At 36.0% G+C, this 26,142-nt stretch overlaps 1 protein-coding gene across 4 annotated transcripts in view; it reads left to right on the top strand.

The window, feature by feature from the left end:
* The window catches only part of LOC6040513 (1-phosphatidylinositol 4,5-bisphosphate phosphodiesterase), a 73,381-nt gene that overhangs the window by 6,000 nt on the left and 41,239 nt on the right, over nucleotides 1-26,142 (top strand). Inside the window, exon 1 of one of the 4 annotated variants that reach the window (XM_038265986.1) lies at nucleotides 15,995-16,151. The exons of the other annotated variants lie outside the window; for them this stretch is intronic. The gene's annotated coding sequence lies outside the window, so the exon portion shown is untranslated. Of the gene's footprint in view, nucleotides 1-15,994; nucleotides 16,152-26,142 lie in introns of those variants that run through there. 4 annotated transcript variants of the gene reach the window in all.

The raw sequence follows: 26,142 nt of genomic DNA, 5'->3' as shown, positions 1-26,142 counted from the left end.
TCTGTGGTAGCGGGCGGTTCATCGGTTAAAACGCGGTCCATTCATTTCGTGATTTAGTAGTGAAAAACTGTTTTAAATGAGCCGGATTTATGTGCAAAAGTTATAATACGATCCCTTTTAGTGTTTCCATGAGAAATTTCCAAAAAAATGAAGGATTTTGTTGTGCTTAACACGATTTTTCAAATAATTTAATGTTGTCTTCTTTGTTTTCTTCATTGGTGCATCGCGTCGCGTTTCGTTTCAACGTGTTCCTTTCGCAAATGTCAAAACGGGTCGATAAGGCAAACGGTGAAAAAGCTGGCAAAACGTTCAAAAATGTTTTAAAGTTTATGTTCGTGAAATACTCGGATATTCAGCTGTATTGATCGGTGTTTTTAGTGTTTTGTTTTGAAAAACTGTCCGGAATATTAGTTTAATTTTGCGACAGAACTGGAGCTATGCCCTCCAGAAGTTTTGGCTGGTGACAGCTTGTTGTGCGATGTTTTTTTTTTTCTCAGACGTGTGCGATTTATGGTGTGACAAAGAAAAGCATTTACGTGTCAAAATCAAAATAGTGTGGGAAAGAAAAGTAGTGCCAAGAAGAGAAGAAAGAGAGCGCAGATGCTTAGACGGCTCTGACGGCTACTTGAAAAAGGCTATGAAAGGAAGAGTTGCCAAATGAGATTATGGTTTTAGGATTTGTGAAGGAAAAAGTCGTTTATTTGCTGGCAACTAAAAAATCTGTGTTCTCACTCTGTCTAGAGTTGTTGCCGTGGTGCAAAAGAGTGGAAGGAAATGTTTTTTTATTTTTTTTTATTTCTGAGTGCTCTCAGGAATTCTTAAAAGGGAAATTTGAGTGTTAAATGGAAAATTATCAATACGTTTTTTTTTACAATATTGGTGAACGACGTGCTCTGCCAATTTTCGTTTCGTAAGCGAATTTTCAGTGAAATAAAAACAAAAATATTGTGTACATTCACAAACATCTCGACCCTAAGAAAAAGCGAGTGTTTGAATGAAGGTCTAAACAAATAACGTGACAGAGTATAATCGAGTGATAATTTGGTGAGGCAATTCTAATTACATGCTTTTCTTTCAGGATTTTTCGCGGGTCATGTTTCCTCGTTCCATATTGATAACCTCCTTTAGTTACATCGCGTCTTCATTTAATATTACAACACTTAATTCGAGTTTAAAATGTTAGGTTTCTGCTTTTTTTTGTGCCTTTAGAATTTTAAAATTTGAAGTCATATTTTAAAATATTTTGATAGGAGTATGAGGTGAGCAACACTGCCCGGAAGATGGATATTTGTGGAGTTCTTTTTGTGCTGTATTCGTGATCGTGTTCATATCGAGTTCTGTGGAAGGTGCGAAGCCGCGTGGTTGGATACTTGTGTCTCTGTTGTTTTATTTGTTCCATCTGGAGTATTAGTTTTTAAATTGTTGTTATTTTTTACAGCTTCCTGGAATTATTTTAATTTAACTGTCTACATGTAATTTTATCTACTCACTATATAATTTATTTAAATGTTCATATTATTCCTTATCCTATTCCTTTCTTAAAACATACCATCTTCTCATACAATATATGATCAAATTGCTTAAATTAACGAAACTTTCTAAAACAGCACGGGAACCATCTGGAGTATTTATATTTTATATTACTGCTATTTTTTACAGCTTCCTGGAATCATCTTGATTATATTTATAATATTTATTATATTTATTCTTTTAACTATATTTATTATATTTATTATCTATTATTACTACAAAACTATATGCTTATTAGATAATACACTACAGACTCACATTTACACTTACAAACATCCAAATCATTTAATACATTACGCAATCAACCATTTTCATCGGCCCGATGAAATTCCCCTAACCCCCATTCCAAACCTCCCAAAAATATTCCGTTCACTTTTAAAAGTCGCATGGGTTCCTGCACTTTTGCCACTAGTGAACAACAAAACATCCTCCCAAATCCCCACGGGACTGTATGGGCGTAGCCTTGGAGCACAGTGTGGAAATTTACGTTCTCAGATATTTTTGGTTGTACCGGGCAGCAATCAAATTGTCTAAGAATATTGAATTGACCATTGTGGCACCCCCTACAGCGTGGTGCAGACCCGTAATGCTATGCTATGCTATGCTATCGTCATCTGCTCCAAGCAGAATCAAATCTTCACACAGAATTAAGTGATTGCAGAGGAAATATTGAACCTTAACACGGTGATTTGTTGTTTACACTTTCAAAAAACGTGTTTAGAAAGCTCCAAAGCCCAATCGAGCCCAAAATCGTTTAATCAAAATTCTCCACAGCTTTTCCCGGTTGACATTCTTATATAAGAAAAACGCTCCTTTCTCTATAAATAAATCAAACAAACGCCTCCGAGTGAGAGAGGGACAAAGAATGTGGCAGAGGAGTTCGCACTGCTGCCCTCCTGTAAACAAAATACCTTTTGAAGGCGGCGTTAAAGTCGATGCCATTTCCTCCTTTCCGACGACGACCAGAGGCTGTGTGGAGTTTTAGCAGAGAGCCAAAATAAATAAATCATTTCAATCGGAATCTTTTTCGCTTCGACCAAGCGGAAAAAAGAAAAGCGGGAAGGAAAAACTCTCAGCCTCTGTTTAGCGTCGTAATTCGCCTTACCAATTTTCCAGAGCTCCCCCACTACCACCACCACCACCACTAGAAAAACTGAAAAGAAGAAAATCGCGATCTATATCATGGTTTATTCAAATCACCTCGCGAAAGTGGCTGCGAAGAAAAGTGTGAGGGAAAGCGAATTGAGCGGATATTTTGTTACTATACTTTATATTTCAAGCTTTCAATCTGCTGCACTTGTTGAAAGACAAACTGAAAAGGGGGGGGGGGAGAAGAGAGGGAGGTGCCCATTCACGGCTTCTCCAGACTGAACCGAGTGGAGTAATATCGATCAATTTGGGGTGGAGGGAGGACGTGCTCAAGGGCGATTTTTCGCGTCGAATAAACTCGAATGCTAGAAGAACAAAACAAATTCAAGACTTTTTTTTTTCTTCTCTTCACTGATTTTGAAACACTCTCGTGTTGCAATTGTGGCTCAATTTTCTCACACCTCAAACCGCAAACCACATGAACGTGCCAGATTCAACTAGTATTTTTCTGTGGAAATGTAATTTTATTCCCCGTAAATGACTCAACGATAGTATAGAGCACTCTGCTTTTGTTTAGTTATCGCCACTGTAATTATTTATTGTTGATATTTTTGGAATAGAACATAAACAGAAAATATTGTGAAATTAGGCCGTTGCAAATATTTTTTGAAATTTATGTCCCTCGGCTCTGACCAAAAAAATAAAAAAAGTTTAAAAATTGAATTCACGAGGTTTTATCATTTGAATGAAAATAGTGATTGCAAATTCGATTTTACAACGAAAAATTAAGTTGAAAATTTTTTACGACCAATATTTCGATTTCGGTCAAAGATTTTTTGCACAACTTGAAATTTCTGAAAAGTTGGCATTTGATGTCCTCTAAAACATATCAAAAAAAAAAAAAAAAAAAAGTGTTTTTTTGCAAATCAAGTTTTAGTGACAAAAAGTTAAATAAAAAATCACCAAAATTTTTTTTACCGTGTCTTATTTTTTTCAGTGTATTCCGTATCCATACCTACAACTTTGTCGAAGACACCAAATCGATCAAAAAATTCCTTCAAAAGATACAGATTTTTGAATTTTTATACATCATTTTTGTATGGACCGCTGTCAAATGTGTATGGAAAATTATATGGAGAATCTAATGATGCAAAATGGCTTTTTTGGGCATACCGAAGGCACCAAAAAAGTTTCAGTCGGATTAAAAAATACAAAAATTAAAATTAAAAAAAAGACCGATTTCGTGGAGAATTGCTCTACTTTAAAAAATCGAAAAACTGCAAATATTTCGCTAAAATCAAACTTTCGGTGGCTATATCTTGAAAACAGAGCCTTTTATATAAATCTGTAATGTACTTTTCCATTGCAAATTCAATTTTACATAAAAAAAATACGTCAGATTTGTTTTTGCATAAAATTTAGATTTTTTCCAAAAATCACTATTTTTCAAAAAGTCATAACTCGGCGGCTGATTTTTTGACCATGTTTCTCTATGGCTCAAAAGTTGCGGGTTTTTTTCCCCTAAAACATATCGAAAAATCTCGAAAATAAAAAAAATACGTATTTTGGGAAATTGAGTTTTGTTAAAAAAAAAAATCAATTAAAAAATCGGTACTTTTTTTCCGTGTACCTATTTTTTTCTCAATAGTCCTCAACAATACCTAAAACTTTGCCGAAGACACCAAATTGATCAGAAAATTCATTCAATAGTTACAGATATTCGAATATTTACGTACCATTTTTGTATGGACAGCTGCCAAAATTGTATGGAGACTTGTATGGGTGAACTAATGACACAAAATAGCTTCTTTGGTCATAGGGAAGGCCCCCACAAAGTTTGAGCCAAATCAAAAAATACAAATAAAAAATAAATAAAATACCGTTTGCACTAATACACTTGCAAATAACCATGCAATGATACAAAAACACTTAATTTTAAAATGATTTTCTTTTTACTAAATAAGAAAATGACCCTTCTAGGCAGACGTGCATCCGCCCTAACTCCTCTTTCAGTGATTAGAGTACACTAATTACGCTAATCTTTAAGGCCCCCGAAGACCCTAAGAGGCTATATTATAAACCAAGTGAGATATAGGGTAAGAACCGTTAAGTGCACTCAAAGAGCTTTTAAGAAGTTCTTCTTGACAGCAGAGCATGAGCATGAGCATGAGAGACCACCCATGGTTGTCCTTCTCCGTTGCTGAACAGAACCGTAATATCCTTTCAGCACTACTGATCATAGGCTTCGACTATCAAGTGATATTTCCCTTATCAACAGCATGTATGAATGCGCTGAAAAGATATAAAAACTATGATTGCCAAAACAAGATCAGTTGCGAATAGGTAACAGTCATTGGCCACCAACGGCGCCCGCCATGTCAGTTTGTAGATCTCGGTTTTAAGGGACGGGAATGTTAGTTAGCGCAGGTTGCTACTAGGGCAGCTGATTTACTCTGTGCTTACACCCCACGAGCGCCAGGAACCTGAAAACTTGTTAGTAGGATAGGGTGTTTGGTCAGGATTCATAATAGAAGATGATGATGTGACCCAAAATGATGTGACCCAAAATCATAGTGTTTGTTGAAAGGTATTATATTTTATTCTCAAGGCAAACAATCGGATGCTGCGGATGAGACATTTCCCGTTTAACTGTTGTTAATTTTTTAATGAAATGGTTTAATCTTAGACAGCCGGCTGTGGAAAGATAAAACCAAATAATATTTATTTATAAAATGAGGTGTTAAACGCAATGCTGCAATGATAGCGTAGTCTGATTTTTAATTATTTAATCATTTAGTTCATGAATTTGTTACGGAATAGGCGCGACGAACTCAACCATCAAATGTCTTCCGATCTTCTTTCTGTTAGTATTGATTTTCGTTGCCTCTCGAGCTACGATGCTATGGAGAGGGCTTAACACACAAACAACCGACGTCGAGCCTTCCGAGCTACGGAGCTATGGGAAGGTCTTTTCAACACAAGGGCTTGAAGCACACCCAAGAAGTTCTTCTTGACAGCAGAGAACATTAACATGAAAATATAGCTAAAATCGTTTTTTTTATAAACCGATTTTTTCTACACATAATTCATGCCAAAAGCAAGAGGTTTTTACCTGGCAACAAGCATAACATTACTTTAAACGAAAATTCCATCTAGAACAAGCTGAGTGCCTTTAATATATAACAAGCTTTAGTGCCGAAGCATGTCTGCTTCTAGGTTATGGTAGATTCGAAAAGTAAAATTACATTTAAAATAAATATATTTTTGAGTAACAAAAAACTGGTTTTGAAACTGCTTTTATTTATTTATTTTTTTCGATAAAAATGCCTTTTTTATTTTGAAAAGGCCATCGAATCCCTTTTCAAATCGTCACCATTTCAGGATTTTTTTTTCGAACGTAATAAAAAAAATGGGTCGCCCCTCCGTCACGAGATATCGAAAAATGGACCTAGGAAATTTTACGCAAATCAAAGAAGAGTCAGGGCAACTGCTGTTTGAGTTGGACAGTCACACTAATTTACAAATTTACTTATTTGCAGTTATATTAATTATCAAAATTACAATTTGTTATAGTATTTTTTTTATCTAAAAAATAATATTTTTTTGCTTTCGATAGTAGTTTGGGCAACAAGTTGCAAAACGAAGATTTTTTCATTTTTTTCGAATCTTGATTCAAAATTGTTTTCGATCGGAAAATTTGACGAATGTTTCATTTTTTAACATTGAAAATTGGTCCATTACCTACTGAGATATCGACATTAGAAAATGGAGGATTGTTTCGTGAGATTCAGAAAACTTCAATATTCCTGTTTACTTTAATTTAAGCCGCTTTTAAGCCACCAGATGTCGAATCAAAAAATTGTTTGAGGAAAAATTCAACTCTTTTTAATGGTTTGACTGAATAAGAAATTAATAAATTAACGAATCGAATAAAAAAAAAGGTTTAAAAACCTTACCGTTATTGAAAAAAATAGTACAAAATGAAACTCACACTCTCCTCTTGTCCATTTCCCATTCTAATCCGCAAAACGGGTTTTACTAACTGCCGTGTATAATCAATACCAACAATTAACGGCGCAAAAGAAAAACGTGTCGTGAAATATGTAGCCTGAAGGGACAAACTAATTGTCCTGCCCTTCAAGTAGAAGTAAACTTTCGATCGACTTAGCGTATCAATTCTTATACATGTACATGTTTGAATTAAATTTACAAACATGTTTGAATAACACCAAAAAAAATATTCAAAGAATCAATGCCTCTCATTGAACAAAACATTCCAAAACTGCAAGTTTTGCATAACTCAACAAGTGTTTGTGTTCGTCGAAATGGGCTCTCGTCCAACACGAGAAACATCTGTTGGTCTTCAGGGACGCCCCAACCAAAGACCGATCGAGTCGCCGGTACGAGGTGTATAATTTCATTTGAAAACTTTCCTGCCAAAACAAACCTCGCCGTCGCCTCCACCGCCACCGCCGCCACCACCACTTTTCATAAATATTTAGCTCGTCCCATCCAGTATTGATCCCTCGAAGGTGTCAGCGCCAAAATCTTGTTTGAATCTCGCGCCACTTTGGCCTGCCCGCAAAACGTGTGTCCTTCCTTCCATTATTTGTGTTCCATTTTCCGATATGAAAAGGGGATGCTATTTTTAAAATTTATTTGCCTGGATCTATATCATCAGCCGCCGCCATTTCTCATTATGCCCTTACAAACAGATAGTGTTGCAAGTCGCCAGCGAGCCATCCATGAGGAAAAAAAAGGAACCTAGAGCAAACATGGCACTTTTTGTACCATCAGGACACTCGCCGTAGGATGGCACATCGAGAAAATGAAGGGGGAAAATTGGTCAAGCTCCAGTAATTAGTTTTTGAAAATTCAAGAATTTTGATATTTCAAATTCTTAAAATTTAAATAGTTTCTGAATTTTCATAAAAATTCAACAAATTATGCCCACTTTGCGATGCTACCATGTCACATATGCACAGTTTGACAAAAGCGACACCAAAGTGACTATGAAGGGCCTTGGCGGAGGGGGAATGGGCCGGCAGTGAATGACGTACACCATTCGCTTTGTGGCTTTTTACTGTGGTTGGCTTTTTGTTTGCACTGCTTCTCAGCCTTTTTCCCTTCACAAATAACAGACGTTACCTTGTCACAAATTTGCATTTTCGGCTGACTTTACTTTTGAAATTGGATCTTTTTTTAACTTTAAAATTATTTTGCAATTATAAATTGTGTTTTTTTTTATTACATTGGAACATTTTTATATTTTTGATTTGGCTAAAAAACTGTTAAGCCCTTTCCTATGACCACTTTGTAACAGAAAACCGGAAGAAATTCATTTTTTCATCAATTTCTTATAAATTAGTCAAAGAAATTTTAATTGAACCTTGTAAAAAAAAGGTGAATTTCGGAAATTTGAAAATTGGGTTGGTTAAAGATAACCTCTTTTTTAAATAATTTTCCTAAATTCAACAGAAAGTGATGAAAATGTCACCACTTCCTGACGTAAAATTACACGTTATTTTGACACAAAATCTGTCACCATTCCCAGATGTAATATTACAAAAAAATACTGTGTAGATTTTCAATTTCATCTCTTTTCAAATGACTTCGAATTCTTAAAATACTTTTTTGCAATTCCGTCGTGAAACTACTTATTTTTCCTGTCATTCTTGAACGGCGAAATAGCCTACTTTTCTGTACCAAAAATAACAGAATCGAATAGCAACACTTTCAAAATAAATGCTGAAAAGTTCTACTTTTCAGCACTGAAATGGGTGCTGAAAAGTTGAACTTTTCAGCACTTGTTTCGAAAAGTAACACTTTTCAACATTTTTTTGATTCAAACGATTTATTGACAAAATACATGAAAATTTGACATAAAATTTCACTCAATGGGTGTTTTTCGGAAGTGCAAACAATGTTGTATGGAACTCGTTGCAAAACTTCATTTTTCAGCACTCTTCGTATTTATCCAACTCGGTGAACCTCGTTGGATAAATGTACGACTCGTGCTGAAAAAATCCTCTTTTTGCAACTTGTTGCATAAACTACTATTTTTGCAGGGTTATTTTTAAAAGTAGTTTATGCAACAAGCTGTAAAAAAAAAATTCGGCACGAGTCGTACATTTATCCAATGAAGTTAACCGAGTTGGAAAAAAACAACGAGTGTTGAAATAATCAAGTTTTGCAACGAGTTCCATACAACATTTTTTGCAATTCCGAAAAACACCATTTGAACAGAATTATAGGACAAATATCCATGCATTGAGACAATGAATCGTTTAAATCAAAAAATGTTGAAAGGTACAACTTTTCCTAACAAGTGCTGTAAAGTTCTACTTTTCAGCATTTATTTCAGTGATGAAAATAGAACTTTACAGCATTTGTTTGGAAAAAAGTTTATATTCGATTCTGATATTTTTGGTACAGAAAAGTAAGTTGTTTTGTCGTTCGAGAATGACAGGAAAAGGAAGTAGTTTCACGGAACGAAACTATTGGCACTACGCCCCCCGGGGCATGGCCTTCCTCTAACGTGGGATTTCTGCTCCAGCGCCTCTGACGAGACAGGAGAAACCGGGACCGACGTTTTACTTCACCATCCGATAGAAGCTCAGTGGATAAGGCGGGAATCGAACCCGCGTCTCATAGCATCATCGGGATCGGCAGCCGAAGCCGCTACCCCTGCGCCACGAGACCCACAACAAGTAGTTTCACGGCTGAATTGCAAAAAAAAATATTTTTTATGATGGCTACCAAGCTAAGAAAAAAGAAATATTTGTCAGATAAAATTTGCTTGGATGACTTCTGTTTTATGAAAATGTTATTGTCACTTAATTTCTAAGGTTTTTTTTTAAATTTATCTCATTCTAAAACATACTTGAGGAACTGAATGAAGGATATTTAGAATGCTGAGAGCAACTTCATTGTAATTTTTTATTTTATTTTTTTGCTTTAGTAATTAATGAAATGCGAACTTAAAAAAAATATACCAACAATTATTTTGTAAGTGTTATCTATCTTTCATCTTTCAACTGACGATAACTATTTTACTTTTGGTCCAAGTTTCAATATCAAAAATGATTTTCAAACGAAAATATTTTCAATAAAAAAAATACTCAAATCAAACAGAACGTTTAGAAAAGTCAAGAAATGTGTTTTCAAAAACTTAGAGTCTAAGTCTAAGAGATAAGTATTATTAATCTGAATCCTGAAAGAGCTTTGTAGTGGGTTTTCATAATTATCAACATGTCCGTCCGTTATCTGTGCTTCTATTCCAAAACCAGAGCTTTTCAATTGACCGTGTTCCCGTATGGTGGGGGTGAGCTTCCAGCTTTCTCTCAGGGTCAGAAACGGGCGACAGAAAAAAAGCGCTGTTACCCAACAACGGGGAACGACGAGGGCTTTGGGAGAATGTTTGAACAGTTTTGTTGAGACTGAGTGGCAATCAGTCGCTGCCGTGTGTTCCCCATATAGTTTCATAACGTGTAACTTCAAAAGAACGTTCAAGGTTACCCAGTTTGAACTTTTAATGGCGGTGTTAAATGTTTGCGGAAGGGAGAAAGTTTTTTTTTCAATTTGGATTTTTTTTGTTATGCTTTGTCCTTTGAAAACGTAAACCTAATTGAAAAGAAAACCTTTGCCTTGTTTGCAAGCAATAGATAGAGCCACCACCAACTGGGACTCTAATGAGCCAGTAAATTAGTCCATGAACCGCTTGAGGGGGGTTCGCCAGCTTCCGCTTTCGCTCGGCCAAGGCCTGGAAATTTGTATAGATTCGCAGTATGAAGCAACGAGAGAAAGATGAGATTTTTATCCCAGCATTCACCGAGTTGAAAGATGCAAACGACCGAATGAACCCGGTTTTGATAACACACACAGTCAGTCACAGTACCTTAAGCGATGACGACGACGACCGCAGCCTTGGCATCATTTTCCGTCTCAGTTTTTTTTTCTCTCTCTTCTCTAAATCATCTGATATTGAAGCATAAAACGTGCACAGATAAGCGCCGGAAGCTTGCCTATACTAAAAAGTGCTTTTCTGATTCGTTTAGAAAAATTGTTAGGGTGGTTCACGGAGTTAATTTTTTCAACGGCGAAGCCATACCGAAGGTCACCCTAACTCACTTTTATGGCCCATATGTTGTGTGTTCGGTTCAGTTGCCTCGGAGGCGAACGCCCCCGGCAAACGGAAGGAAAACCCATCACTCACAAGTACCTATCGAAATCGAATTATGATGGAGCAGCGGGGGAGAGGGTTTTAGACTCTGGACTGGTTTTGAAGCTAAAGTACCATGAGACCCCACCAAACGGAACACAAGCGGCTTTCAATTAAATTCCATCCGAAAAAAAAGGATGGAACTCGAGTAAATTTAATTTTAGACATTTGAATAAGACATTTTTAAGACACACAAAAAAGCTCTCAGAAAACATCTTGATTTTAGGCTCACATGCGTGCGCTTCACATGTGACGACGGCAATGACCTCGTTTTCCATTTGGAGTTGACAAAGGGAGCGGTCCTAGATTGAGATGATTGATGATAACAGGGCGCGTACACTTTTATGCTGATGGTGGACCTCACCCACCCTCTCGTCTACCTTAAGAACATTATTTTCTTGAGAAATCGAGAATTAAAGTAAGACGATATATTTATAACTATATACCAATCAGGACATCATGCCTCAAATTCCCGATTCAGTCTAACTTGAATTTCATATGAACACTAATGGAAATTTCAAGCATGGGACCCACACAGAAAAAAATAATGTAAATTTGGAAGCTGTAATTTTGGAAGGTTGAATATTACCTCTTTGATGATGTAATTTTACCTCAATTAAGACTGAAAAAGTGACATTACACCAGAAAAGTGGTAAAATTACACATTTCCAGAGGTAAAATTACACCTTTTTTCTGACATAAAAGATGTACCCCTTCCCAGATGTAATTTTACCATGATTTTTTTTTTCTGTGCAGACTGATTTCAGAAAAATATAAAATTTCATATTACATGACTGAATTTACAAAATAGATTCTTTGATCACAGGAAAAATTTAAAAATTAAAAAAATGTCGGGAATTCAAGAAAATCCGCAATAAGTCGGAAGGTTGAACCCTGGAGTAGAAGGTTCCTTGGAGTAAAAAGAGGTTTGGGTGCTCTCCCCATTCAAGCCTTTGGACTATCTATTATGATCTATTCCTGGCGCTCGTGGGGTGTAAGCACAGGGCAAACCAGCTGCCCTAGTAGCAACCTGCGCTAACTAACATTCCCGTCCCTTAAAATCGAGATCTACAAACTGACATGGCGGGCGCCGTTGGTGGCCAATGACTGTTACCTATTCGCAACTGATCCAGTTTTAGTAATCATGGTGTTTTATATTTTCGGCGCATTCATACATGATGTTGATAAGGGAAACACCACTTGATAGTCGATGCCTATGATCAGTAGTGCTGAAAGGATATTACGGTTCTTTTCAGCAACGGAGGGTCTCTCATGCTCGCCATTTAAGCCTTTTGACTCCTAGGTTCGAGCAAAAACTTGAAATAGAGACCACAAAAGACTATTTTCAAATCATTTTTACTCAATTCGCCCTGAGCACCTTGCATAACCCTCTAAAGACCAAATTGTTTAAAAAAAAAAACATTTTTCATGTATGCAACTTTTGTTCCACGAAAAACTTTACTTTTCTCGTTTTATATTTTTCATGCTCCATTTTTGGTATTTTATTTGCTTTTATCTTGTTTAGTTTATGTTTGTATTCAATAGTGTGTGGCTTGTTCTACCACCTCTTATTATAACGTATTGCATTTCTAGTTTAGCATATTTGAGTTTATTCAAAAATCTTTTGAATTTTAGAAAAATTTCGTTGTACAATACCGCAAAACCTTTATTTTTCGCTATTTTATTGTTTTCGCCAAATGTTACATTTATTGCCCCAGACTTAAAGGGAGCATCTTCAAATTACTGCCGTATGAAGGGCCAAAAGGGGGTGGTTGGACGCGAATAAGCAAAATCACTCAGGATGTCTGAAAAATTCAGTCAAATTACATTTATTAACACTTGTAGCACCAACGGGGTCAAAACTTACGCGAAGCACCAAGGGGGTCAAAAAAGTTGGAAATGCAACTTCAAGAGGCTGTATCTCGGCGAAAACTCAACCGATTTGGATTATTCTTGTTGCATTTGATCCGGAAGGATGTCAAGAATCACCTACAACAAGGTGGATCCAAAACAGATGCGTCTACCTTAAGTTATAATAAAAAAGGCATTTCCAGCTTTTGCCCAAGGGTTGTATGAGCGGGTGAAAATGCATTTCCAACTTTTTTGACCCCGTTGGGGCTACAAGTGTTAAAACATTGGTGGTCACAAGATTTTAGGTTGGCTTGTAGAGGGTTAAAATGGATCCTTTCACTATTTTCATCTATTTAAGAAAAGAAAAGCTGTTTAAAACTAGTATGCATTTGACAAAGATTTTCAAACTACTTTTTATTAATCAAAAGATTTAATTGATTTTTTCTCAAGTACACAAAAAGGGACACAACAATGACCTTCAAACAACAACAACAACAAAGCTAATTAAAAACCAATTTAAAAATAGTTTTAAGCTTCAACGATTATGCCTTGCGTAAAGTTAGGATTCTGTTAAATTTCGTCACATTGCTGAAATATTTGAAAAAAAAAACGATTCCAACTTGGGTATGGAAATATAGTTTTTTTTAGCTTGAAAAGTTAAGCAAAATACATAAGTCACTAAACATTTTTTTTTTCAAATTGTTCTGTAATGTAGATCAAGCTTGATTCAAATTTAACGGATTTTTTTTTATTTAATTTAATTTACGTTTGAATACGTTTTTACGTTTAAAAACTGAGGAAAATATTAAAATTTTCAAAGCCAGAATAAATTCAAGAAATTTTCATTTCGCTTGTCGTTTTTTTCATTGAACAAAAACATTTAAACATATACAAACAACACAACTCGATAAATCGACATTTGAAAAACGGCACAAAAGCATTTTAGTAACCAGTTACCAAAATTCGATTCTTTGGAAGGTGACCGGGGAGGTCACCTATTTTTTAATACTTCGAGTTTTGTGAAAAAAAAGTTAAAGTTAGCCTGAGAATAAGCAACAAACTGTCAAAATGCTTATCCACCATTTTTGCGTGTAATCCAGACTTGGTGAACCCATTTTTTAAAATGAATTCTTAGATTTAAATGTCATCATGTTTTAAGTGCTAATTGACCTTATATTACAAAAGTACCAAAAAAAATCCTGATTTGAGCTGGAATTGCTCATTATTAACTTTTTGACATCCTTCTGTCTTTCCCATTAAAAACCGAGTAACAAAAACATTATGTTTTGCAATTGTTGTAGTGACCCTTGAATGTATTTTAAAGTTCTTTTATGAAAACAAAGTATTTTAAAGTTTTCAATTATTTTTAAAAGACCGATAGTCTATGTTTGATATCTAAATCTAAATAATGAATGCTTCCAGTTTTGAGCGTTTTTTTCTATTTTCACAAAAAATGTTCATATTTGAATTTATTGAAAATTTTTGTACAATGGTTGATTGACTTTTTTTTACCTCGTGTTTAGTTCTAAATAATTTTCGGTTAATGTCTACTATGTCAAGTTCCGAAAAAGGGAATTTCAGTGGCCACCCTGCCTATATCACAATGGAAATGGAGACGCATGCTGTTTCAAGTACTTGTTTCACATTTAAACAAAATTTCTCCGTACTCCTTAGGCCAAATCTATTTCTACATAACTTCCTTCCCTTTTCTTGAACTCGCCAAAGCTTCCGTCGTCGTCGTCCCCGGTTCCCTCCTCTTACGTCGGCGTGGCTATTTTTGGAACACATTTGCGAGTGCTTGCTTACTTGCTGGAGAGCCAGCCCAAACTTGACAAACATATGCTGCCACCAACCGACCAACCACCAAGCAATTGCGGTCCCATTCTCCTTCTTTTGTGCGGTGTTCTGAAGTGGGAGGTGGGTCGGATCTCCCAGGTTAGAACTGTCACACACTTCAGCTCCTCCTGACAGTCAGTGGTGGCACCAGCTGGGAGACTGCAGAGAGTGCGATATCCGGAGGGCTTGTCGCAAGATTTGTTCTCTTCTTCTCCTAAAAAAACTGAACAACTAAGGTAAGCTGTCCAGTTTTGATCTGGGATCGATTTTCTACAGATTAAGCCTTGATTTGTAATTTATTTAATGTAGCCTTGATTCGAGATTGACTCAACACAGGTTAGGTTGTGGTCACCGGTTCAACTTCCAGGTCAGCGTACGACACTTTTCGTCCGGACATGATTCGCATATGCGGTTGTTTATTTTGTCATGATGGCGTCGACGATGATGATGGTGATGATGATGATGATGACGATGGAGGAATGTACAGGAATCTGACCATTTTGGAGTGTTTTAGTGATGCGTGTGTGTGTGTGTGTGGGGATTAGTGAGAGGTGAAACTTGAAGCACGGATTCCAATTTGGATAATGGAGCGGTGCTGAGCTTTTTAAAGGTCGTCTCAAATTCACAAACAACAGTTTGCTATGCGACTTTTCCCGAGCAGAATTTATCAACGTGTTGCGATCGTCGTGACGAGTCGTCCCAGAGGGTGGCGGTTTTGCGGTTATGCAAATCAATTTCACTTAAGCGAATAGATCAATGCTTAATTTCCCCGTGGGCCCATAAAAGGCAAATTTATTACGATGAATGAGATTATTTGCTCGTTTGTCATGCAACGTTGGATGAACTGTCGGCATACTATCAGTTTGACCTTTATCTAAAGAATTACCTTTTAGAATTTAAGTGACAAATGTTTGTAGCAAATCAGTTAATGAAATAGAAGTTTTTTTCACAAAATATTTTTTTAATTGTTTCCTTTTTGGTGCTGGGACCTGGTTTTAGCAATGATGAAATATTTATTGACTAAAGTTACATTCATCAATCACGAAATTTAAGAAGAAAGAAAGATGTCACAAAAAAAAACATCTAATATTCGCAATATTAAGTCCGAGAGACCAGACTGTTCTATTTTTAACCTATATTATTATTTTTTTAAAGGTATTACACTGATCGACCTCAAAACAGACTTCTCCCGGCAATATAGACAAAAAACACACAGGTAAACACGAAATCCTGTACATATTCAGCAAAACTTTTCCCTACCACACATGGTTGGGAACGGGATATCGTGCCGTGCAGAGAAGGTTACGCGGACAAGCATTATATGGGAAAAGCCCGGAGGAAGCCCTTCGAAAACACGACACCAGCAACCAACAGCAAAAAAGAAAAGAAAGAAAAGTGGGAAAAAAAAAACTAAAGCCCGAATCCTCCGACAAAAGCAAACGACACTCACCCACTCCATCGCAGACGGTTTCTTGCCTTTGACGCAGTAAAGTCCTTATTCGCTACCGGTCCGTGGGTTCCTTCCTTCCAACTTCGTCCGTGATATCCGGAACAGTTAGTGCTGGCGTGGTGGCGGCGCAGCTCGGCGGTCTCGTCTCGCGGAAAACGTAACGACTCAGTAACGGTCAGTGCTTTAAAGTGACTGTGTTGGGATTGTGATTGTGGTGTAATTCAACTACTGAACAATTTCGCATTAAAAGCAAGGGAACGAATCGAGAATTTGTGCTCGACCTTAAGTTTATTAGTCCACCACTAGTTGGCCCTTCATGTAATTCCAACTGACGGAGAAATAGTGAAAACACGGGTGCTTTACTTATTGGCCACCCTTTCGTTGATTTGCGTGGGCGAAATTTGGCCTGCTACTGAATTGCTGCGGAATAGCACGCGACCATCACCGAATCGGATTGTAAATCTTGAGTGGCACAGCACAAACAGCTACATTAGGCCGTGGGCCCCCCTGGAATTAGGGTTTTGATGATTTCTGGGTTACTTGAGGTGGTAGCGATGGTTTAGATTTGCCTATTGTGAAAACAACAGGATTCTTTCAGCAAAGCAAAAAAGTGAAATAATAATTAGGACGCAATATAATTAATGTGCCTAATTCATCTAAAAAAACTTATTTATAAATTCTAGGTGAAAACCACTTCAAACTGCTAAAGGCATTGCCAAACAAAATCAAAATAAATATAAATACAGGAAAATATTTTACCTAAACTTTTTGCAGTCCCAACAATCAAAAATTTAAAAGGCTTAAGGCTTAAGTTTTTCTTGTTATTAAAATCTTGAGAATAATAATATAATGTAATCTGAATAATTCTCAATCGCGGGCACTTTTTTTTGTTCAATGAAAAATACTTTTCTTGCTGATTTTGTGGTAAAATGACAATCTTTAAATAAATTTGTATTAGCCTCATAAAAAATAATTCGTGTTGGGAGTCTTGTTAAACCTTCAAAAAAATGTAATACAGTCCAAACTGATTATCTGAACGCCTCGCAAAAACTATTAGAGTCTTCAGATAATCGAATCACGACCTTTTTTCGCTGACTTATTTTCGATTATCAAGCCTTTAAGTATGATTCCTAAACTACACTAAAATGATTTTGAATTTTTCAATTTTGTTCGTTCCCATCTAGAATAATTTGAAGTTATAAACGAAATTGAAAAAAAAAAATCAAGCAAGAAAAATTTAAAAAAAAACATTAAAAAGGTTAAAAAGTATCGTGTAAAATTGTACTAATTTTACATACGTTTTACCAAAGTTGTAAAAACAGTAAAATAATAAATTAAATAGATTTGAGGTAAATTTACACGTTTTTCACACAAAATCCTTTCACATTCGATTTGATTTAACTACACAGCTAAAAAAGTAGTAATCCAGCTTGAATCCAGCTGCGTGTAAAAGACCTGAGTGTAAAATAAATATTGCATTATTTTATGCAATTTTATGTGAATTTACACCCTGAAATATGTAGCCCATCAGTATGGGAAACCTACTTGACCGAAATGTCAAGCTAACATATGCGTTTATCCTTACAGCTTTTCATTGGACTGATGGCCGAGTGGGCTAAGGCGCCAGTCCTTACTGGTGGTGCTGGGTTTGAATCCCGTCGGATTTAACTTTTTTTTTGTGTTTGCAAAAAATGTACATGCAGTGTGTAATATTAAGTGTTTATTTTGACGAAGGTGATGTGCATGCTTTTGCATGTGTATGCTTTCAGTGTGTACGCTGTAAATAGAAAGTTGCTTTTTCATATAGTTTGGTTAAGAGCAATTATCTACGAAATCGGTCTTTTTCATCAATTTTAATTTTTGTATTTTTTAATCCGAATGAACCTTTTTTGGTGCCTTCGGTATACCCAAAGAAGCCATTTTGCATCATTAGTTTGTCCATATAATTTTCCATACACATTTGACAGCTGTCCATACAAAAATGATGTATAAAAATTCAAAAATCTGTATCTTTTGAAGGATTTTTTTGATCGATTTGGTGTCTTCGGCAAAGTTGTAGGTATGGATACGGAATACTGAAACAGGTATGGATACGGAACACTGAAAAACATAATACACGGTAAATTTTTTTTGGTGATTTTTAAATTCACTTTTTGTCACTAAAATTATTTTCTGATATGTTTCAGAGGACATCATATGCCAACTTTTCAGAAATTTCCAGGTTGTGCAAAAAATCATTGCCCGAGTTATAATTTTTTTTAATCAATACTGTTTTTTTTTTCAAAAAATCTAAATATTGGTCGCAAAAATTTTTCAACTTCATGTCTCGATGTCAAATTTGCAATCAAAAAGCACTCTAGTGCAATATTGATAAAATACAAGTTAAATCCATTTTTAGGTAACTTTTTTGAAAAAAGTTCAAGTTTTTCATTTTTTTTAAATTAGTGCACATGTTTGCCCACTTTTGAAAAAAAATATTTTTGGAAAACTGAGAAAATTCTCTATATTTTGCTTTTTTGAACTTTGTTCATGCGACCCTTAGTTGCTGAGATATTGCCATGTAAAGGTTTAAAAACAGGAAATTTGATGTTTTCTAAGTCTCACCCAAGCAATCCACTATTTTCTAATGTCGATATCTCAGCAACTAATGGTCCGATTCACAATGTTAAAATATGAAACATTCGTAAAATTTTTCGATTTTTTCTGAAAAAATATTTTTTCCAAAACCTTGAACAAATAACAAAATTGATCTTTTTTAAAACTTTATCATTCTGGTGCTGAAATCGAACTGTCTAGTAAGAAATTCCATCAATAAAACTTGACTTTATCCACTTTTAGGCGATTGGTAACTTCCTCACATTAATATAGTAATTTTATTCAAAATAGCAACATCTGCCCAATCAGTGTTCTATAGATTTTACTCCGTTACTCATACCTGTATGAGATTCAGATGAGATTTGTTTTCCTGATCCATGGCTTATTGGACAGATTTTCCGATATCTCATCGAAAGATGGGTCGCATCATGGATCCGGACATTATTTTCATCAAATTATCTGAGAATCGGCTTGAAAAAATGTATAATCAACCATTAATTGCTCATTACATTACATAAATGACACTAAATTGCTCAACACTTTTGACAGGGTCGCCAGATCTGCACTTGCCTTTTAGGCTAATTGAATGGTTTTTTCAGATACCTTTTGAAAATATGCAACATGAAAGATTTTATTACCCAAAACCTCTTCAACAATCTTGTAGACTTTTGCCAAAATCCAAGGCAAATCGAATAAGACCGATTTCAGGTGACAACACCTTTTTCCAAAAACATTTGTCAGAAATGCATAAAGATACGCACTTCAATAGATCATATAATCATTTCGTCGGTGTCCATTTTAAAGGAATGTCTTTTCAACGAAACACAACTTTTGAATTTTCACAAAGCCGTGTCACAACAACAGAAATTACACAAACACCTTACGGGGTGCTCATTCTTCCAAATTTTTCTCACTTTGTCACAACGCCCAAATGCACACATCGAGCAGCGAGTCGAGCCGCCGAGGCAAACCTGTGAAAAATTGTATTTTTCTTTCCCATTAAAGCCGCCTTTATCACGATGCAAAACTGCTCATCCTCTCTTTTTAGTAAGAACAAAAATACAGCAGTGCTGCCAGCTAAAATAATATCAAAGCACACACACACACACACACTGCTGGCTGACTTGAGCTGGATTATGATTGTTCTCCCTCAGGATGTTTGCGTTTTTTTTGTATCGTTGTTGTACTCTGGTGCACATTGCTTCTTCACGACGACTGGCACGTGTGAAGAAGACGATGTCTGTGTGTTCTTTCACATGACTTGCAACACTGACGGCGGCGTTTTTGGGTGGGTGTGAATGTGAGCACCTTTACTTTGTTTGTTTCGCCTTTTTTTTCGTTGCTGTTATTATTTGGACAAACGAAAGCATTCAGGCGATTTTTTCGTCGAAAATTCCAATGATTAATGAATATGCTTGAAGCGCGCGACTTTGAGGAATATTCCGGCCACTTGAAGGTGAATGCTTTCCTTACGGCATCAAGACAGATCAAACTGGCTCTGTTGAGCGCTGGAATTTCCATTTGAATATTGATTTTTGTATAAATTCCAGAAACTTTTTGTCACATCAAAGACTCGTTTTAAGTTGGCATTATAGCCACTTAACCCTTATTTTCTTTAGTCGATATCAGAAGGAAAAAGTTTTTCTTCCTTCTGCCCCTGAACAATCTCTTTTATCTCTCGGAGATGGTCCTATTGTCTTGACCATTATGCTGCACTTGCCTCGGGCAGCCCATAACGATGACAGTGTGGAATGTAAAACGTGGTGGAGTAGCAAAAAAAAGCAACTTCCAACAATTATTAAATGGAACAAAAGTCAGCTGGAGGTCTCCTCCGGTTATGAACTTGATTTCAATGGGAAATACTAGATAATGCATCTCTCGAGAATCCCATTCTGCACTGGAAGCCATTGTCAACAATTGGTTATGATAGGGAAAGCGCTTTTCCATTCCAGGAACTTTCTAATTTCCACCAGGAAAATCGTTATTTCCCAAAAAAAATAATGCACCGTTTATTAATCCATTCTCGACAGCAAAGCTCAACATCACGGGGACAATCGTACATCAGCTGTCCAATTTATTAGACAGTTTCCCAGAAACGGGTTAAATTACGATAGCTCATGAAAACGCCCAGATTCGTGCACCTTTTCATTCCACCTGTCCACCGTTGTAGCCGTTGCCGGGGATGACTCAGCCTTCGCTAAGCTTCCCATTCAATCTCAACTTGATGAAGGTTTGCATTCATAAATTCTCACCCACCCCCCCACCATCATCATCATCGCCGTGCCCTCACCCTTTCCGCAAGCGGAGCTCGAAAATGAGAAAAGTTTCAAGAATTTGCTCCACGATTTTCATTCACGACGACGACGCCTTCTTCCGCAGGTGAAGTCCCTCTTTCTTGGGATGGTGTGGGGGGAAATCCTCAGTCGTCGGGTTACATCTCTATCACGGTTATCTTGTTGGAGCTGGGGCCAGGCCCGACCAGCTGACATTCGGGTATTTATAGATGGAGGTTCACACGTGGCTTGTTCGCACAGGACAATGTGTGGAATAGTTTTGAAAAGGGCGATAAATCATGATGAAATACTGAAATTCAAAAATGCAATGTTTATGGTCATGATTGTGCTTCCTACTGCATAACTTTTGAAAATCCTGTAACGATCAGTGTCAGGCCAACGAATAGGGTAGATTTTTCTCCGATATCTGAGATACACTTTGTTTCAATGCTGATATCACTTCGGAGATTGTAACTCCACTTTTAAACCAAATTTTTAAACCAAGACTAACATTTCAAAAGAGCCAAACTTTCAATACTACGCCCTTTTGAAATGTTAGTCTTGATTTTAAAATTTTGAAAATATTGTTTTCAAAAAGATCGGAAAGTTTCACGAATGTTTCATATTTAGTTTCTGAGATATTAACGTTAGAAAATGGTGGGTTGTTTGGGTGAGACTTAGAAAACATCAATTTTCCTGCTTTTTGAGCCTTTGCATAGCAATATCTCAGCAACTAAAGGTCGTATCAACAAAGTTGAAAAAAGCAAAATATAGAGAATCTCAGCTCTTCAAAAATATTTTTTTCAAGAGTGGGCAAACATGTGCACTAGTTTAAAAAAAAAGTAAAACTGCGATTATTTTCAAAAAAGTTACCTAAAAATTGCTATAACTTGAAAACGGTGCAGTTTATAAAAATTTCACTTAGGTACTTTTTGATTGAAAATTTCATTTTACTTCGAAAAATGAAGTTTAAAAATTTTTGCGACCAATATTTCGATTTTTTGAAAAAAAAACAGTATTGATTCATAAATTCATAACTCGGTCAAAATTTTTTTGCCCATTCTGGAAATTTCTGAAAAGTTGATAAAAAAAATAAAAATAGTGTTTTTTTGCAAATCAAGTTTTAGTGACAAAAAGTAAAATTAAAAATCACCAGTTTGTTTTTACCGTGTACCATTTTTTTCAGTGTAGTCCTTATCAATTCCTACAACTTTGCCGAAGACACCAAATCGATCAAAAAATTCCTTGAAAAGGTACAAATTTTTGAATTTCATGTATCATTTTTGTATGAACAGTAGGGTGTAATATCAAAATCGATTTTCCAGCACAGCACTTTTTTCAGTTCTATTTGGGGTCCTAAACAACTCCCCAAAGTTTGGGACGAATTGGTTTAGTCCTCACTTTGCGCAAAGCGATTCAATTTTCTTTTAAATTTGTATGGGGAAAACCTTTTTTTTTTGCATTTGATAATTATCAAATCCACGTTTCATGCTATATTGAAACCGGACTCATATTCGGATGCTCTGGAATGTGCTCTACCACTTTGTCGAAGAGAGTATGGTGCTAACTTGCTCCTGAAAGAACATATAGCGTCCTCAAAACTGGTCTAAAACGTGATTTTCGAGCAAAAAACAATCATAAATATCAAAAGCCAAAAAAATTGTTTTCCCCATACAAATTTATATGGAAAATTTAATTGCTTTGCGCAAAGTGAGGACTAAACCAATTCGTCCCAAACTTTGGGGAGTTGTTTAGGACCCCAAAAGGAACTGAAAAAGTGCTGTGCCCACTAATTTTGGACAACTTTATTTTTTTCCATACAACCATATTACACCCTAATGAACAGCTGCCAAATTTGTATGGAAATTTATACGGACAAGCTAATGATGCAAAATGTCTTCTTTGGGCATACCGAAGGCACCAAAAAAGTTTCAGCCAGATTAGAAAATACAAAAAAAAATCGAATGCCCGAAATCTGAGAGAATTGCTCAGAGGGTTATAACCAAACCAAAAAAAAACATGGTAATACTCACAACTCAGTGTTTTGCCACTTTTAACACTAAATTGAATTATTATTACATTTTTATCATAAAAGAGGTAATTTTTTTAAACCTTCAAATTTACACAATTTTAGACTGTGAAATTGTAGGGAAAATTAACAATTCCAGAGTAAATTTGGCAGGAACTACAAAAAAATGGCCTCAACTCTCCGTGAATGAATTCTAAACAAGATCATTGGATTTTTCTACAATTATGTGTTGAGATTTATTTATATGTCCATTGTTATAAGATAATTTTATTGAAGTATAAGTAATATTTGAAATTCGTGGTTTTAATTTGTTTTTGAACGTGCTTTAAATTTGAAGTTAAGCTAAATTGTCACATTTCCTTTAATGTTCTTAAACAAAATTTACGGCGACAAAACTCGGCGACACCGAAACAAAAGGTAGCGAATCGTGAGACGCGAAAAATGGAGGTGCACTGGGGTGAAATTGTTCATTCAACTTTGTTTTGTTGGTTAAAACTGTTTAATTCAGTCAATTTTAGATCAATCTTAGCATGCAAATAAGTTTTGAAGTTTTTACAGAGCTGGTAATCAAATAAATAAAAAAGACAACATTGAGCTGTTTTTGAAATTTACCAATTTGCTTGTGAGGCAGAAGCCGTAACCATTAAGCCACGGAGCCGGTTATGGATGGTCCGAAGTGGTTGAGCTAAAATTATGGTATGTGGAACTGCTAATACGCGTGAGACATATTCTCGGGGATATTCTCGTATTTTACATTCAATTTGCCTATTCTCACTACACTGTTAAAAAATGGTGTAATTGATAAAGTTGAATATTATCTCAATTCACCTCAATTTAGACTTAAAAGTGAAATTAGACACATGAAAAGTGGTAAAATTACATGTATTCAGAGATAAAAAAAGGACAAATTTTTTTACATAAAAAATGTATTCCTTTCCGGATGTAATATTACCGTGATTTTTTTTAACGGTGTATATAAACAATTCATTTTACAAAATCTTTTGAAATTACTCACTGACTCGCTTCCTACTGAGCTTCTTGATATCGATTGAAAACGATTTAAAAAGCTGTAATTGAACGTCACTGTGCTTATAAGTCTACATTAGAGCCCCTATGGAAATAAATTTATTCTTCTATAATTTATGTATTGCTAGTTAAGCGGTAATTATATTAGTACGGAGAGAATTTAATATTTCAGGCTTCATCTTGAAACTTGTATGATACGAGACTTAAACTTGTTATTTTTAAACAAAATTTTACATCAAATCGCCCACTGTGTAATGAAATGCTGGCTTTTCACCAAACCAGAAACTATGGTTATGCTATCGGACAGCTTCGTATAAACCAAAGATCATGTCACCTGCAGCCTTCGAGAACCACTGCTGTCTTAGAACAATTGTTCCCAACTATTAACATAGAAGACGTCCGTCCTATCATATGCATGGCATCTGCAAAGTTTCTACGAGAAGTTATGTTCCGTTCAGCGATTGTGGGATTGTGGGAAATAATTACTGCCATAAATAGTCGTCGTCGTCGTTCCAGGCTAAACTCAGGTAGTGTGGTGTACGGTGAAGGGTTATTGCACAACGCAGAGTGATGGACGACAAACTGTGTATAGCGCACAAATAATGATGATGGCTTACGACAACGGTGCTAATTCGGTACAGTTTTCCGCTCCATCCTGCGCTGGATATTGCTTTCTCCCTTTCTCCTTCTCGGATGCCCGATCACACTTGATGAGGGTTGTTTTCGGAAGTTTTATTATTCGCCACACTCTGCCACACCGCGCCAAACTTTAACCCCTGAAATGTGTCCCCATCAGAGGGGCGAGGTACGGTGGAAAACAATTAGGTAAAACACACACACGCACACACACACTTTTCGATGTGCAAATTCAGGAGCACACACACTCACACTATCGACCGACAGAGGGCAAATAAATTTTCACAGCCGCTTATCACGGACTGGAAAGTGATTTAGTGCTATAAAATGAGCTTTTACTCTTGGTCGGCTGCTCTCGGTCACCAGCGTCAGCCGCCGCCCGGTCTCGTCCCGTTTATCACCTCATCAATTCGATGGATTTTATGCCACTGTTTGGGGCCCAAAGAAAAAACGAGGGCCATGTTTCCCCAAGGGAGGAGGGGGGGGGGGGGGAAGCTTTGTCAGTGTGTGTATGTGTTGGAATAAAAGATAAGGGATCGGTCATCAATTATGAAGACCTTCCAGGTTATTTTGGAAAAGTGACAAAAAATGTAGTCCTTTAGCATTGAAAATCAAATTATTGACCTAAATATGGTATTATATCTTTTACTACATGTTTTGCCTTCACTTGTTACTCTCACAAGCGTTAATGTTTACGAGATTACATCAAATTTGTGCAATTTTGCACAACCCTTAGAATACAATTAATTGTAAATATTCTTAAATCTGTAACTTTTTTGTGTATTTTTTACACAAAGTTAATTTTCTAAATACCATTGTTACACTCTAAAAAATAACCCTACAAAGTTAGAAAAAACACGAAATTTTAAAATGAAAAAAAAAATGTTCTAAATGAAAAAATGACCCTTCTGGGTCAATGTAGATTCGAAAAGTACATTAAATTTCCCATAAAATGACATGTTCCAAATTTTTTCACAGTCGAGTAACGGAAAATGGGAGAGTTTTTAAAACTTTTTTAGTGTCTTTTTTTTTTGATGAAAAATACGTTTTTTTTTTCGGAATTCTGAGTACGCCATCAAATCGGGCGTCTAATTTAACATAAAAGTCCCTTTGACACCAAATTTCTATCTCACCCCCGTTTTAAGCTGCAATATATTGAAAAACACCTCTTTTTTCGTATGTTCAAAAATGGAAGAGATCGTACCGCCCCTCCGTCACGAGATATCAAAAAACGGACCTCGGATTCGTGATCAGGGACAAAAGTTACCCCTTAGAACAAAGTTTCACGCAAATCGAAGAGGGGTCGGGGCAACTTTTCCCGATTTCGTGTGAGTTGGTAGAGAATTACCCATATTCCGTACACTGTTAACATATAATTTAACGTGAAGACTTCCATCATTGTCATGATTTTTCGTTCAAAGATATAAATTTTGCGTCACTTTCAATATTTTGACAAAATTCCTTCAAAAAGTTGTTTATAATAGTGCCCTACACATGCTGATTCCTTTTGGTAACGATTATCCCATTCCTTGTAAAGTTATGGAAATCGTCATTAATCAATGATTGCCAACTAGGACGTCAATGACTGTGCCACAAATTATATAAA

The sequence above is a fragment of the Culex quinquefasciatus genome, chromosome 3 (assembly GCF_015732765.1).
Source record: "Culex quinquefasciatus strain JHB chromosome 3, VPISU_Cqui_1.0_pri_paternal, whole genome shotgun sequence".
Taxonomy (NCBI): domain Eukaryota; kingdom Metazoa; phylum Arthropoda; class Insecta; order Diptera; family Culicidae; genus Culex; species Culex quinquefasciatus.
Note: the sequence above shows the minus strand (reverse complement) of the source record. Positions and strands in the feature narration are given on the sequence as shown.